This window comes from Anas acuta, chromosome 2, assembly GCF_963932015.1.
Source record: "Anas acuta chromosome 2, bAnaAcu1.1, whole genome shotgun sequence".
Lineage (NCBI taxonomy): Eukaryota > Metazoa > Chordata > Aves > Anseriformes > Anatidae > Anas > Anas acuta.
Genome location: NC_088980.1, coordinates 62,804,430 through 62,821,840, shown reverse-complemented (window position 1 = coordinate 62,821,840; position 17,411 = coordinate 62,804,430). Strand labels below are relative to the sequence as shown.

Sequence of the window (17,411 nt, the reverse complement as noted above, 5' to 3'; positions counted from 1 at the left end):
TACCACTTCATGTGACAAGAAGCCACAAATCTGGGTTTCCCGGACCTCTGTCAGCCCAAACAGGTTATAGGGCTCCAAGACGCCGTGGGTGGCTTATTCCTCAGGATCTGCAGCTTATTGACAACCAAGCAGCTGGCTGCCCACCAAGGCTGGCTTAAAAGCTTCTCAGCGCAGGCAAAATGAAGTTTTGCCATGGTGAGGATGTGAAGCTGAGGAGCACCTTGAAGGGCCAGGTGGGCTTCCACAGTGAGAGGACAGGGAAGGACCCCCCTCAAAAGGCCCTTGCTAGCAACCATCAGCCATCCTATGTAGTGCTTTCGTATATCAGTATGAAGCACAGTAAAGTGGGCAGTGAGGAAGTAACTATTTTATCACAGCCCAACAGCCGTTTGTAAAAGGAAAGAAGAAAACAAACTAAACTTATTGATGAGAAGGAATTTCTCCAACACCTTCAAATTAAATGTTTAAGAAGGATATGGAATTGCCTAAACCCACAGTGATGGAGTGGATGAAGATATTGCTGATGCAGGTGCTGCTGAGCAATGTCTTATGACTGAAGTCATACAAAGAGTCAGCCTGGAGGGCACTACATTTTTAAGGCTTAACTTCTCAAGATTTTAAGATGGCCTTAAAATCTATCTTCATATTTTCCAAGATGCATCATCTATGTTGCAGAGACTCTAAACCAATAAGATGTTCCATGAAGGACAGAAGGAGCCAGGAGGTGTTGCTCAAGAGAATACCACAAAGTTCGACTTCAGTCTTCAGGCCACAGCTGCGATTCCTACCAGCCTGCCATGTGATAGTAGTGCCTTTCCCAGCTCGTGCTCACACAGCCTTTGGGAGTCAGGGGCTTGGCACTGCAGAGTGGTCATGCATCACAGACCTCAAAGGAGAATCACATGTGGATGGCTGTTACCGGGCTGTTCCAAGTATAAGTTGTTTGCATGTGTTACCCTTTTTAACAGGTTTCCTTCTCGTGGAAAGAAAAGGTGCCCAGGAGGAAGAGCACTTGCAATGGGATCATTCCTACTGCAGACTCCTCTACTGGAATTCTCTAAAATGCCACAGCCCCACTCAGCGGGTGGAGGTCACAGGGCCTGGGCTCCATCCAAACCCATGGAAAGAGTCCATTTGTCTGCAGGGGAGGAGGAACTGTAACGTGCTCTCAGGAAGTCACCTAGAGAGCATGTTTTTAGACCTGCTGCACTGGGCTCTTAGCGGGCAAGGACTTGAACAGGAAACTGAATAATTGCAATATTTGTATTTTTATTAAAAGGACTTATTAAAATAATTGTTTCCTTCTGAGAGTAGATCTTCATTAACACTTGTAACAGAGGCCTGAGGCAGAAAACAGACAGATTTTTTTATTAAGACAAGTGATAACAAGTAGGAGTTCGCAATTTCATGAGCAGTGGAACTTGTGAAGTCTGATTTCTGATGGCTCTTTCCTCCATTGATTTTCTGATGTATGGTAACAACATTGAATATACATCAGTCTCTCAACAGTGCCATTGATTTGGATGTCTCTGTACTATGTGGCCATTCATTTTGTGGCATTTGTAGAAACTTGGCATTTTTGAGATATTTAGCCTCTCTGTCAAATTGGCTTGAAATTAGCCCACATGCTAATAAAAACCTTGGGGAGGGAGTGACACGCAGAGCAGCAGGGAACGCAATCACATGGATGTTATTTTCTTAGCCATCCAATGTCTGTGGTGTGAGCTTTTTTTCCTGTAAGACATTTTACATGGCTGCCAAACTGGTTGCAAAAAGATTAAGTGATGTCATGGGTGCCGGGTTGCCAAGTTACGGGTGTCACATCCTACGGATAAATGCTACTTCAGAAGGGCGAGCAGAAGTGACTCATCTTTATGCCTCAGTTAGGCCTTCTGTTTGGTTGCTGTTGGGTCTGAAACCCCAATCTCTCCCTCCCACAGGAGATCCTAACCACTGGCTCTTTCATTAGCGCACGGTGAAACATCCTGGAGGTAAATGAGAGCGAGCCACATCAGAGAGGACGTTCTCCTACAGAGCTTGGGATAAGATTTTCATTTTCCTTAGACAGTGGAGGAATTTCATTTTCATCCCCCACATCATAGGTGGCACTGTTAATTACTCAGGTGCCCCTGGGGTCACAGAACCAGAAAGGAATTCGAAAATACAGGCCTTCCTTCGCCCCAGGCAGACACCAAGGCCATGTCTTATAGAAGCAGGCCTCCAGTGGTGGTGGCAACTCCTGAACTTCCCAGACTAGAGGCATGTGGACCTGTATAACAGCTAATGTTTTCTTTGAGGCCCAGTCTGGCAGACCTCTTGTAAAAATGCCCATAAATCACCATTTTGTGATTCTGGAAGGGGATGGAGACAGGATTTGTGACTTGTGATCAAGGTGTCTCAGTAGTCACCCTGGGCAAGATTTCAGTGGTTCCACTGAGAAGCAAGTGTCCAGTGGATTTTCATGAGAAAAAAAAAAAAAGTGGGCAAAAAGATTTTAGGCATCTCAAGTGCTAAGCATGTTTAATACCAGAAATAAAGATAAATATTGAAGCCTACTTCCTAATCATTTTATTATTTCACTGAAGAAATTATTATTTTGCATTGTTTATCATCTTTATCATCTATACCTTAATTGTAGGTACTTTACCTTTCTAGGTAAATGAAGAATTAAAATATTATCATCAGTTTTCTTGTTAAAAAAAAAAAAAAGTGGTTAACAAAATACATTTCATGCTTACTTTTGACTTTTCAAAGACATTCATGAACACTAGTTAGTTATTTCATACAAGGAGCTTTTTAGAAGAAAGCAGTTCCGCAGCTGTTAAATTAGCTAATACAATTCTGCTCAGACTTTTACATTACACATAACTTCTGCCATTTGGGGTATTTATTTTTGTATGATTTGTTGTTGTTGTTTGCTTGTGTGTTTGTTTTTTTTTTTTTTTGGTATAAAAACTTAATTGCTCAGTCTCTGTTTTTCTTTCACATGACTAGTTGTTCTTTAGATCCTGAAATTATTCACAGAAACAAAACTTGGACCCATATTTTTCCTTAAATATAAGGAGCAGTAAGGTCTGCATATTGTTTGCTTGTGCTAAGATTTGTTTGTTTTCTGTCTCTTCATGTGTAAATTTCTGCTTGTTAAGGTAAAAGAAACAAACAAACAAAAACCACAAAGTATAGTGTTTTGTGTTTTTTTAATCATTTTTTCCTTCAGCCAGAGTCTCAGATGAGACCTATAGAGGATGGAGCTCCAGTATAAATCCATAGCTCTGTTAGGATCAGGTCATTTGTTTATGAAATGAATATAAGATCTTTTGTTTAAGACTTTTCTCATAAACATAGCATCTTTCTCACATTAAAATCTTTTTTGTTCTCTGCACTACTCTCTTGAGAAAGTCTCTCACATTTCAAGTTCTGCACCAACAATTAAAATGGTTTCATGACCTCAGCCACTCCCAGTAGACTTTGAACTTCTCTGGGGAACCTCCCAAACAAGCGACACCTAGCTGCATAATCATTACAACATCTTCTGGGAAGGTTTGATCTAATTCCCATAGGAGAAAGGCAGAGGAAGGATACCCAGAATGATTCAAAACAATGCCTGCTGTTTTACCCGAGCAGGTTGAATGTGCTCTTGGTCAAATTAACTGGCATAGTTGTCCACATGAAAGTCAGGCTTGTTCAAATGAAAATGTAGAGGAGGTAGGAAAGCAGAACCATATAGAGGTCTTCCTCTAGAATCGGGCCATAGAGGATGGCTACTTAGAGGAGACAGGTATACTCAGATCAGCAGCAGCTGGTGGAATTTACAGCAGAGCACCTATAGAGCTAGTGTGAGCTGAACCACTGAAGGACAGGCAAGTCCTTAAGCACCTAGAGCTGAACAGCACTGATCTATTTAAAACAGAAAATGAAGGCTCTATTAAACCTGACTTTGATCCCTAGAAAGATCCTGGTACAAATAATCATTGTAAGTATGTTAGGTGATCAAAAAAATAAAAGCAGCATGGCTTTACCAAGCTCACTTTTTTTCTTTGACAGGGCAACTGGCTTGAGGGACTGGACAGAAACAGCAGATTGATGGTAGGGGATGAAAGTATACTTACAAAGTTTGTGGGTGGCACCAGGCTGGATGGCCTGCAAGGACTTTGGCAGGTGGGGTCAAATTTCCAAGTAGTCTTCACAGATCAGAGGGATGTTCCAGAACTGATAAGATGAGCTTTGGCAGAGACCTAGGGAAGAAAAAAACACAGCATCCATGCAAACTGAGGAATAACTGAGCCACAGATGGGTCAGGAAAGGCTCACAGTATAAACAGGAATCATCAGTGTATCCTACTGGGTAGAGACCAAAGGCTGTTTCTAGCTGATCTCATTAATCCTGATGACATGATTAGGAAGATAGCTATGCAATGACACAATTACAGTCAAAAACATGATGCTTAGAGCCATCATACCAAAGAATTGATGAATTACTAACTGCCAGATGTTGTACAAGTCACAAAAAACAAATGGCTCCTCCAAAACAAATCCCACAGCCCTCAAGATTTTACTATTTCAAGCCTTGCTGGTTGTCGCTGATGCCGAGTAATATATACTCTGGTAAACAGCCTAATTGAAATCACAGGGACTGTGAAGTACTGTTGAACACAAGTAAAACTTGATGAACGTAGCCTGAGATGAGGAGTTTGCTGGCTAAATATGGGCTTAAATTACATAGGATGTCACGGTGTTCTTTTTACAGTGCATGACGTTATCAGTGAGGTCACACCCAGAGCTCCAATCCTTTTTCTAGCCAAGCATTACCTGTTTTAGACAGGCTTTTCCAAAGTTTGCAGAGCCATGAGAGAAAAAAAATAGCTGCTGCCATCTTATGCAAGCTTTTGTATTATGTCAGCAACATGAGCTCCCCACACTCTGCAGGATATTCACCTGGTGTATTTTTTAGCATGACAACATAAAAACAACACAGCAGATATTAGATAGCTGTACTTTCTACACAAACATTGCTCTGAACATTGTAGGATGTAGGTTTTTCCTTTGATGGATTTTCAGACTTTGCTGTGGTTCAGAACAGCCCCCAGAACCTCCTGCTTTAAAGACAATCTCTCTAAGTAATAAGAAACCAGCTTTAAATGTTTTCCCCAAATGTCCCAAAACAGGCAGTTGATTAATTCCAATTTCACCCTGCACAGAGCCATGTCACACACCCTTGCCACCTGGTAGGTGAGCCACATTCCTCCCCTGTTAGTCATAGAGCACGTCTGCCTTTAACCTAGCAGTGGCAGGCAATTATGGGACACAGGGGTGCTCGTCCCATGATTCAGGAGACTTTCCTGTCTCCTGATGCTGCAAGGTGCCATGTGTCCCTACCTCGTCACCTTGCAAGTGACCTCGGGGGATGCTGGTGTGTCACCAGCATGATAGAGAGAAGATGGGACAGTCATTGAGGATAATAAGCTCAGAGGAATGGTTGGGCAAATGACTGTGCTTATGCTGACTAAGGCTCCATCCCAAGGGTGCCAGTTGCTGACTCTGACTGTGTTTCTCGTGTACATGTGCAGGCACATGATGCTTTGGCAACCAAACACATCTGGGAAGACAAATGCTGCTCCTTCAGTATGTATACCTATATAACATATTGCCATCCCAAACTGGATGTGAGTTCACTCTACATGCTGATATAGGGCTGAGTGCATGGTGACCTTCATGCCTGTGGCTTCAGGAGCCTCTTCTGGATACACCAATTCCCCTGGCCTATCTGACATCCAGCACCACCAGGCAGTCATCGAGCTGTCCACTGTAGCTGGATGAGTTTTACCTCTCAAACTGTCAGGTATGAGCTACTCAAACTAAGCAAACAGTAGATGTTAGGTGCAGTACAGCCTTGGTGCTGCACAGGAATGGGGTGACTGATTTTTTTTTTCCCTTCAGCTTTTTCCATTGCACATCACTGTTTGCCAGCATTACTCCTAATAGCATAGGACAGTATGATTTCAGACAGCCAGGTGAAAATACAACCCGGTATAATCTCCAACTGTTTTGGAGATTATCTATCAATAGAGGTCTGCATATTTCTAATGGCTTCTGGCCCAGCTCTGGGAGGTCTTTGGACCCAGGCCTGTCATTGCATGCTGTGTATGAGGATCTGCCATCTGCACTGCCCTCACTGAATCCAACTTTCTCTAGCATCAGTATGCCTAGCTGGAGAGCAGTGGATTGCCCAACCTGAGGAAGGGTATCAGCACGTGGCTTTCACAGGTGTGTTTGAGATAGGCAGCCATGTACGCTAGCAGTTGGCAGGAACACTAAATGGCATTCACATCAATTGATCCTGATACCATCTGGCTTTCAAAGGGCTAATTCTGCCAAAGACAAACACTCAGTGGTTCTTGCTGGCTTTGCAGTAGATTGAAAAGAAATAGGGAAGGAATTTTGCTCCATCTGTATGCTTTTGTCCTCACTGCTTTTAGATAAGGTGACACAAATTTTCCAATTCAGTTTGGATGTAGGCTGGTGATTGTTTAAGGCACAATGATGACTCTGTTTCACAAGAACAAATGATGAAAGTGTTAGAAAAGATCCCTCAGATCAGTGAAGGCGCTGTAGTTTCCCCTTTCTTAAGCTTTGAATTTCATCTGGTTTTCCCAAGCGTAGGCCCTGGCAGGACTAGTTTGGGGTGCACTGCCCAGTAGAAACGTTGCACCAACTACTAAAGGATATTAAGACCTAGATGACCACTCACAGATGAGTTCCCCAAGGTGTCTGCAAGCCCCTCAGCAGTGCCAGGTGCATGCTTCCCTTTGGACTTCAGGAAGAGTTAGAGATTCCCAGGAGATCAGGCCAGGCTTTGTGCATGGAAGCAAAAAATCAGGCCAAGAATTGATCCTACCTTAAACCAAGTGAAAGAACAAAAAACAGACAAAAGTAAAGAAATAAACAACAACAAAACAACAGCAACTTATATAAAAGCCAAAATAGGGGTGTCTGCCATTCTCTAGGAAGTTCCTCATACATCCTATAAAGCACGGTTTTAATTAAAATGTTCAGCAAGATCGTATCAAGTAGTTTCACTTTCTAGAACTGGAACATTTAATAAGAAGTGAACTGTAATATTGATTTAAAATTGGAAGTTGAATTAAACTTTTAAAAGAAACTTAGGAAAGGGGAATATCTGAACAAAATTTACTCTGTTAGAAAAGACATTCTTGCTAAAAGTGTCTGACAGTTGTCACAAATGTCTAACAATTGTTCTAAATTCACTGTTCAGAAAACCCTAAGGCATCTTTTAAGAATTTTGTTTTTTCCCAAAGTCTTGAAAATCTCTAATATTTGACTAATATAAGTTGTTAAAGGAACAGATGAAGAACCAGCTGAAAAGGGGTTCACCTCACTTTACTATGTCACTTTGTAGGGACAGATATTTAATATTCACATATTTTAATCATTGGATAAAGCTCAAGGGCTGCCTACAGAGAAGATAGCCAGCTCTCTCCGTGCTGTCTTCTAAGTTGTGCATGTCTTCTCTTAACAACTCTCTTGTGTATGATGGTGTCACAAGTAGTTCCTAATCAGGCCCACTGAGAAGCAATTAAGATCCAGGACCGAGTTACCCAGCAGTTTTCTTTGCTTCCCACCTTCTGTACCACCTCCTTCCTTTCACTTGGCATACACTCCCACTCTTTATGACTGTGCTTTTTACAGCTCCTTATGTCTTGGAGCTATCAGTGGCAGCAAATCAACAGAACGGGCTGCAATGGGTAAGGGAGAGGAAGCATCAGACGGCACAAGGGCTTCTCTCAGCACCCCAGTGCCCTCGCAGTTGGGTCAGTTGTTTCTTCTCTTCTCTACTCTGCTCATAAGGCTCTGCCAGCTTGCTGGTGTGGTTTTGTCCTTTCTCACTGTGCTACTCCTACTTATTAGTATTAATAAGAGTTATTAATAACCTCTTCAAATGCGTTCCATTACAGCAGAAAATTCTGAGCAATCTTCACCCCCCCACACACACAGATATCCCCATGAGAGTGGTGCAGCCTTGGGGCAGGAGTCCAGAGAAGCTCAGAAATCTACCTGTGGAGATCTTTAAAGCCCAACCATAGATGGTCATGAGCCACCTCATGTAACAGAAGTACCCCTTTACTATAACTAGGGTATTACACTATGTGATTTCCCTTCTAACATAAAGGAAGTTCTGTAGAAGATGGTGGTCTTGGACTTGTCTTGATAGACAGAAGCAGTGGTAGAGCTTGGTGAGATGTAGACAGCACCACTATGGGAAAGAGAAGAGGTGAATAGAGGGTTGGGTGGTGTGGGACTGGTACTCTCATTTCCATTCTTGGCAGATCCTTGGGGAGAACCATCCCAATTTAATCTGATGAACTAGCTTCATCTATATTAGTTGAAAGATACTTTTGATAGTTGAAGAAGTTGGATAAAACAAACAAAAATGAACAAACCAACCCCTCATCCATTTGTTCTCAAATAATCAATGTTTCTTTTCTTTTTTTTTTTTTTCTTTCTGGTTCTTCAAAAATTGAGATAATGGTCTGTTAACACTGTGCAACTAAATCTGAAAGTCTTCTGTTAAAGCTTTTTGGAGATGATCCAACAGAGAGACTCCCTAGTCAAGTAGAGTTTGTTTTGTTTTCCCTGAGAAAAGAACCTCACCCTTCTGACAGAAACATCACAGAGCTTATATTCTGCTGTCACTCTGTGTGATGCGTGGGGTTAATTTTAAGAGAGAAAAACCGAATGGCTTATTAAGAAATATCATTATTGACAACAGGAAGATTTTCCCTTAACTTATTTGTTTAAAAAGCAAAATACAGATACCATGACGGGTTCATAGTCATTGGACAACATACTGCATCAACACAGAAAGGGACAATTGCCTTGTCTTCAGGAGGCAGACCCTTTCCCCATTTGAAAGCACAGCCCAGTACAGAATACATAATACAAATAAATCTCCATCTCCCACAGTAAAAAAGATCTGCCATCTCTCAGAAGAAAAAACATCAAATACTAAAGTCACATTAAGATTCTGCTCCATACTGGATGAAACTGTCAGTTCTTCCTAGCTTGTAGTTATTATATTTGGTAACATCAATATTAAATAATCAGATGATGACTAATTGTGTTAATAAGATAGCCCTGCAATACAATACATCATTCTGGCCAGGTTTTCAGGTTTAAAATGCCTGCCGTTTTTTCCATAGCTATGCTTTTCTGCATTTTAATGGTCACATCACAGGACATAGGTTGTGGTTTTCTGGCATCACTTTTGGATGTAGAGTTTCCAAAACTTGAGGAAACTGAAGGAAAAGAAGTGAACTCCCACACTTCTGTGAGGCTTTCTGAGTATGAAAAATGCACGCTGTGTTTGTTAGAGGCTGAAGTTGAATTAGCATTTAATTGCATTAACATTTAAAGCTTAAAAATGTCAGGAAAAGGCTGGGAAAAAAAGAAAAAGAGAGAAGAAGAACTTGCTCTGCTACACTTTTCAAAGGGGCACGGCTGAGAAATAAAAAACTAACAATGAGGGATTGTAAATCATCTGCTGGGGTTCCCACCACCACCACCACACATTCTTTCTAATCAAAGCACATCAGGAATATCACAGAAGTCTTTCTTCATGCCATCTTTGTTACAGCTGGAGGTGCCATTAACTTTTTTTTTTTTAAACAACTGAAAAGCTAGAGAATAAAATTAAATGCCTGAAATCACAGGTCTTGATATGTCTCAGGCTTTCCCCTTAACCCTGGAACTACTCCATTGCATATGCTACATGCAGACAATCCTGTAAAGTCAAGCCAGAAAGGAGAGAAAATGTTGAGAACCATTTGTTTCAAGATACATCATCCAGACACTGCATGATTCTGCATGCATCAAGAAAATAGCCTCCTTCACCAACCTCTCCTGCCAGCTCCCCAGTTTCTTAAAGCAATATCCATAAATTTCTGGAATTTCTGTATGGACATGAAAACAAAACGTTACTGTACTGTGACGGCTTTTGGCATGGTCACGTATTGCATTTGAATCATTGCTTGTAACATTTTTATTTCTGGACTGTGAAATCTTGCCCACCTGACTCTTAGATTAATGTATTAATAAGATAAAGCTATATACCATAAGGCTTCTCAGATAAAAAGCTTAGCTATGAAAAGGTTTCTTCTTATCCATTTTTATCCTTGACTATGTCAGAATGAATTGTAGCATCTAACTTTTCAGCTAAAACCCCTATTCTGTGTTTGATCATTAAAACTACTAAATAAAATAAATACTATCCTATTTGTTAATTTTAGATGAGGTGACATGTAACAGAATGAAGCACAGGCTCTGGATAACTGTCTCCTGCTGTGTGATAAATGACAGAGTACAACTGAGTAATGCAGAGGCAATTAAAATAGGAATACTCCCCCTGGAAGTTTTCACCCTATAACCCCATGACTAAGGGGACCCAAGCAACCAAGTGAATACCAACAGCTTCAGCTACGTCCATGCAGCATGCTGTTCATATATAGCCATACTGCAGAGCATGAGGGGGAATAGTCCAAATGAGGAGAACTTTGGTCTGCTTCTCTGGGAGCTGTTATTTTTGCCACAGCACAGAAGGGCCCTCCATACAGCAGCCTTCCCTTCCCTACCACCACCCATGAAGGCAGTCGAGATCATGTAGTGCAGCCAAATAAACAGGAAGACCTTTCATGAGGTGGGACATCACTACTCTCCATGCAACAGTTCTTTCAAGAAGCTGCTTATTTTGCTGTGAGTTTAGTCTCACTGGTTTTGCTGACTTAGTGATTGTACATGCACACTTAGGTGTTGGCTTTTTTTTTTTTTTTGCTAGAAGTCATCCTCTGGCACCTATGTGCATTATGACAAATGAGCATGCAGCGGTTATGGTACCATCTTCTGGCAGAGATAGTCTGTGCTGCAGCTAGGAGAGGACGGATTAAGATAAATAGATAATTGGCTGTGATAGAGCAGGGAAAATGTGAAAACGTTAAATCTCTTACTAGCTGAAACTGTAGGGCAGGAAAGGCACTTGGCAAAGTCCATTTCAAAAGCACATACAGACGAAGTGCTAAAATAACCCTGACTCCTGGCTTAATCTCAGTTAACTAAGGTGTCATACAGTCTTAACTGTGACAGTATCTGAGTTATCTCACCAAGGCACTGGAATTAGTCATAAAACAGAACACTATAATTCATTCTGTCAAAGCTATTTTTGTTCACTCGGAGCTGTTTTTACAGACTGACATAACTGTCAATAAGTATGACAAGCCTTTATTGTGATGTTACCTTTGCAGAGCTAGAGACTTTGGCGTAGGAGAGGATGAAAGACAGGCTTCTGCCAAGCATCATGGCATAGAGAAAGCCCATCTAACCTGGGGAAACCAGGACACCATGTTCTTCTTCCTATTAAGCCAATACCAATCCCACTAAAGCTGCCTCACTGTAAGGCTGGCTCAGAGTCAGAGCCAAGGACTGGAGTGATGCTCCACGCTGGCAGTTTCCCAGAATCCAGTTCTAGACAGAAGATACGGGTAATGTGGAGACAAGAGGGAAAAAAATAGAAAGGAAGAGATTTCTGGTCTAAACATTCACTTTTTAATAAGCTCCTGTCCTACACAGCTGTCTTTTCCCTATTCCTTTTTACAGCCCCACCTGCACACCTGACCATACACAGCCACACACTTCCAGAGCACAAGGATTATCAGATATCAGCAGAATGGGATACACTCATCTATCAGAGAATATATGCAATACACCACACAGCTTATCTTTACTGAGCCAACCAATACCCCAAAAGAACAAGAAGTTCTCTGTATTTCAGCATTATCAGTGGGCTCTACTAGTAATTTTTAATAGGACTTCCCATCCTTGGGATGGACTGACTTCTTGCATTACCTTTGTCATGGAAATCAATAACATGCAGCCTCATTTCACCCAACAGGCAGCTCTGGCAGGGAGGTTAAGCTACAGCTCTGTGGCCATGGAGGGCTACACACCCCACTGCTTGGCACACCAGTCTGTGTCTCAGCAAAACAACACATACATGGTACAAGACAACCAAAACAAAATAAGCTATTTACCTTGGTCTGTGCTGAAAAAGCCTTTGCAAACTGTTCCTTGCTTTGCTCTCAGAAACTGCTTGCAAGCAGCTGACAGCTGAGGCTTAAAAACCAGACTGATTAGAGATGGCCTGTGCTGAGTTAGAAAACCTGATGCTTTAAAAAAAAAAAAAAAAAAAAAAAGCCAGTGAGGAGCTAGCATCCCGTTAGATACTTTCCCATAGCACCTAATGAGCTGGCTTTCAGGAGGAGCTCCTCATCTGGCTGAGGTTGCCTTGTGAGCTTTTCTGAGCAGAGATGACTCCTCTGTCAACCATTCTGCTGTGTTTAGCTCTGACAGGGTCTGCTATAATGGAAATAAGAAAAAAAAAATCGATCTGTGTTGCTGGCACCAGGGGAGTTCCTTGCCCTGCAGTAAACAGGGCGATGATAATTTTCCCAGCCCTAATGGGGACCAGTGAAATGTCAAGGCTGGTAGCTGCCCTTTCCCTTCTGATGTGATGGTTAGCCCCTGGAAGGGAAACAAATTACTGAGGTGCTCCATCTGACAGCCACTAAACACCTCATTAGGGGTGAAAACTGTATGTTCAGCATCGCCAGGTAGATCCTTACAGCAGCTGGGGTGTTGAACAGCAAGCTGCAAAGCGAGCTCCCCTGACACACAGCACCTTTTGCTGAGGGGAAGCTTCTCCTTTAAATAACTCCAAATCCCAGGCAAATAATTGTTTCCATTCTCAGTGCTTAGCTGTACTGTTTGGGGCTGTGTAGTCTGCCTGTGTTTATAAATAACCCACTTTGTTTACCAATTATTTTAAGTATTTTCAGGAAAGGGAAGGAAGAAAACTCTGGGAATATTGCAATTGCCTGTCTGCCTGCATTAGCCCAGTAATTATTTCACTGTAATTCAATTGTTTCTTGTACTCAGTTCAAGATAAGAAGACAGCAACAGCAATAATAGCTTATGAAGTTCCTCTTTCTTTTTTTTCCTCTTTCTCCAAGGCTATTCATCCCTGCCTCTGCACCACTCTCCCTCCTTGTTAATACACACATCTTGGGGGGCTTACTGCTGTGCATTGAATTGGAGTTAAAAATACTTCCTTTAAATACTTCCTTTGTTTTTCACTTTTTTTTTTTTTTTAAACCCAGATCAGCTGACATTTTTCATAGTGGTTACATGGTGAAAGCTAAATGAAATTTATCTTGTTTGATTCAAGTTAATAAAATCTGCAAACATGGTGTGACCTATTACTGAAAACTAGGATGCTTTAATACCCACATCTGTGGATACTCAAGACTGTATCAAAGCAAATGCTTTGAACTACACACCAGCTTTTGATGCTTTTTACTATAGCAGCAGAAGTAGGAGGCAGGAATGTAGATCCCAAGTGTACAAGCATTCCCATCAGAGGTAGTAATGGCCCAAAATACAGGAGTTTGGAGTTTCTGCAGAAGACCAGCTTCCTGCTGCTTGGGGCTTGAGTGGACTCACTGGGCACACTGAGCAGATAACCAGGGCTGCTCAGCAGACGCACAATGTCTGAAAGCAACCCGCTGTCTTCGTGGCTTTGCCGTGACCAGGGGTACAACCACAGCAGCACCTCCAGGGAGCTCTTCTCCACTTTGGATTCTCCAGAGTGTCCCAGCCTTCCCCTTAGTGCATACCACGAGGCCCTGCAGGTGGTGAAGGCAGCCCCAGCAGGCAGCCACTTGAGGGAGAGACCTCCATGAATCACAGAATCACAGAATCACAGAATTTCTAGGTTGGAAGAGACCTCAAGATCATCGAGTCCAACCTCTAACCTAACACTAACAGTCCCCACTAAACCATATCCCTAAGCTCTACATCTAAACGTCTTTTGAAGACTTCCAGGGATGGTGACTCCACCACCTCCCTGGGCAGCCTGTTCCAATGCCTCACAACCCTTTCAGTAAAGAAGCTCTTCCTAACATCTAACCTAAAACTCCCCTGGCGCAACTTTAGCCCGTTCCCCCTCGTCCTGTCACCAGGCACGTGGGAGAACAGGCCAACCCCCACCTCTCTACAGCCTCCTTTAAGGTATCTGTAGAGAGCGATAAGGTCGCCCCTGAGCCTCCTCTTCTCCAGGCTGAACAAGCCCAGCTCCCTCAGCCGCTCCTCGTAGGACTTGTTCTCCAGGCCCCTCACCAGCTTCGTTGCCCTTCTCTGGACCCGCTCAAGCACCTCGATGTCCTTCTTGTAGCGAGGGGCCCAAAACTGAACACAGTACTCGAGGTGCGGCCTCACCAGAGCCGAGTACAGGGGGACGATCACCTCCCTAGCCCTGCTGGTCACACTGTTTCTGATACAAGCCAGGATGCCGTTGGCCTTCTTGGCCACCTGAGCACACTGCTGGCTCATATTCAGCCGACTGTCCACCATCACTCCCAGGTCCTTCTCTGCCTGGCAGCTCTCCAACCACTCATCTCCTAGCCTGTAGCTCTGCTTGGGGTTATTGCGCCCCAGGTGCAGGACCCGGCACTTGGCCTTGTTAAACTTCATGCAGTTGACCTCAGCCCATCGGTGTAGCCTATCCAGATCCTCCTGCAGAGCCTTCCTACCCTCGAGCAGATCGCCACACGCACCTAACTTGGTGTCATCTGTGAACTTACTGAGGGTGCACTCAATGCCCTCGTCCAGATCATCAATGAAGATGTTGAAGAGGACCGGCCCCAGCACCGAGCCCTGGGGGACGCCACTAGTGACTGGCCTCCAACTGGACTTGACTCCATTTACCACGACTCTTTGGGCCCGGCTATCCAGCCAGTTTTTAACCCAACGAAGCGTGCGCCAGTCCAAGCCAAGAGCAGCCAGTTTCTTGAGGAGAATGCTGTGGGAGACGGTGTCAAAAGCCTTGCTGAAGTCAAGGTAGACCACATCCACAGCCTTTCCCTCATCCACCCAGCGCGTCACTTTGTCATAGAAGGAGATCAGGTTCGTCAAGCAGGATCTGCCTTCCATAAACCCATGCTGACTGGGCCTGATCGCCTGCTTGCCCTTCAAGTGCCGCGTGATGACTCCCAAGAGGATCTGCTCCATGAGCTTCCCTGGCACTGAGGTCAAACTGACAGGCCTGTAGTTCCCCGGGTCAGCCCTCCGGCCCTTCTTGTAGATGGGCGTCACATTCGCTAGTCGCCAGTCAGCTGAGACCTCACCCGATAGCCAGGACTGCTGATAAATGATGGATAGGGGCTTGGCCGGCTCCTCTGCCAGTTCTCTCAGTACCCTTGGGTGGATCCCATCCGGCCCCATCGACTTGTGCACATCCAAGTGCCGTAGCAGGTCACCAACCAGTTCTTCGTGGATGGTGAGGGCCACATCCTGCTCCCCATCCCCTTCCACCAGCTCAGGGTACTGGGTATCCAGAGAACAACCGGTATTGCCGCTAAAGACTGAGGCAAAGAAGGCATTGAGTACCTCCACCTTTTCCTCATCTCTTGTAACTAAGTTTCCCCCCGCATCCAGTAAAGGATGGAGATTCTCCTTAGTCCTCCTTTTTGTGTTGATGTATTTATAAAAGCGTTTTTTGTTATCTTTAACAGCAGTAGCCAGATTGAGCTCCAGATGAGCTTTGGCCTTCCTAATTTTGTCCCTGCACAGTCTCGCAACATCCTTATAGTCCTCCCTAGTGGCCTGTCCACTTTTCCAAAGATTATAAACCCTCTTTTTTCTCCTAAGCTCAAGCCACAGTTCTCTGTTCAGCCAGGCTGGTCTTCTTCCCCGCTGGCTCATCTTTGGGCACATGGGAACAGACCGCTCCTGCGCCATTAGGATTTCCCTCTTGAAGAGCGCCCAGCCTTCCTGGACCCCTCTGCCCTTCAGAACCGCCTCCCAAGGGATTCCACCAACTAGTGTCCTGAGCAGCCCAAAGTCAGCTCTCCGAAAGTCCAATACAGTGGTTTTACTGGTTCCCTTCCTGGCCTCGCCAAGAATAGTGAACTCTACCATTTCGTGGTCACTCTGCCCAAGACAGCTCCCGACAATCACATCCTCCACCAGTCCTTCTCTGTTTGTGAAGAGAAGGTCTAGCGGGGCACCACCCCTGGTAGGTTCACTAACCAGCTGCGTCAGGAAGCTATCTTCCACTTTCTCCAGAAACCTCCTAGACTGCTTTCTCTGGGCTGTGTTGTGCTTCCAGGATATGTCAGGGAAGTTGAAGTCCCCCACGAGTACAAGTGCTGAAGATTTCGCAACTTCTGTCAGCTGCCTGTAGAACTCCTCATCCGTCTCCTCATCCTGGTTCGGCGGTCTATAGCAGACCCCAACCAGGACACTAGCCTTGTTGTCCCTGCTGATCCTAACCCAAAGGGACTCAATCTTGTCATTCCTAGCCTCGAGTTCTGAGATGCTCTGTGGTGAGCTGGGAGTGAGCAGAGTGCAGCAGGGTGTGCTGCACCTCTGCTGGGCACCCTGCACTCAAATACTGAGGCTGTCTCCTCAAACTACCCTGATTTGGGTTTGGAAAACAAACAAACAAGCAAAACAAAACAAAAACAAAAAACAAAACTTGATTCTGCTACTAGACGCAGGTAAAAACCCAGTCATGAAGGAAGGGGGGATTTTAGTATAGCTCCTCCATTTTTAAGAAAGCAAGTTTTGGTGTCAACTTTGATGACACAATTTCCTCAGCCATGATATGTTGGACTGAAGTTTTCACGTTGTATCTTCACTTAATTTTAAATCTAAAATGATTAATCCTCCTGCTGCTGGACTCAAATCTTCATTTCAGAGATCAAGGAGATCTCCCTTACTTGGGAGAGAGCTGTATATTCCTCCTGCTGACACGTCTACTCCCACTTAGACCTCAGCAGAAGAACAGCATGGAGTTGCATGTCTTCTGCAGCAAGGACAGGAACCGACAATTTCCTATACTGTGGTGATTTTACCGTGCTGGGCAGCTAAACCCCACAACTCCTTTAGATGAGGAGGGGGAGAAGTAAAGCAAAGAACAACTCATGGGTTGAGATAAGGATAATTTAATTAAAGGGAAATATTTATAATGATTAAATAAAGACTACCATGAACTAGACAATTTAACTAAGGGGAATAAAAAGGGAAAGGGGAAAAGGGAGGGGAAAAGGGAAAATAAAAAGAAGGGAGGAAAACAAACAAACAAAATAAATGAAGGCTATATGGAAGTGCAGAGGAAAGAAATTACTCTCTACTTCCCACAAATGAGCGATGATTGACCACATCCTTGAAGCAAGGCCTCAACGCACGCAGCCGGTGTTCGAGAGGAGGACCAATGTTTTCCCGAGAGCCCACCCCTCCCCTCTTCTTCCAGTTTCCACCTTTTATTGCTGAGTGTGACATCACATG

At 43.8% G+C, this 17,411-nt stretch overlaps 1 long non-coding RNA gene across 1 annotated transcript; it reads right to left on the bottom strand.

Annotated features, from left to right (window-relative positions):
- Positions 1 to 439: 439 nt before the first annotated feature.
- Positions 440 to 12,234, bottom strand: LOC137851722 (uncharacterized). The gene is made up of 3 exons (XR_011093397.1): positions 12,098 to 12,234; positions 4,110 to 4,235; positions 440 to 2,433 (listed from the first exon to the last, which is right to left on the bottom strand). It is a non-coding gene; the product is annotated as an uncharacterized lncRNA (long non-coding RNA).
- Positions 12,235 to 17,411: the final 5,177 nt, after the last annotated feature.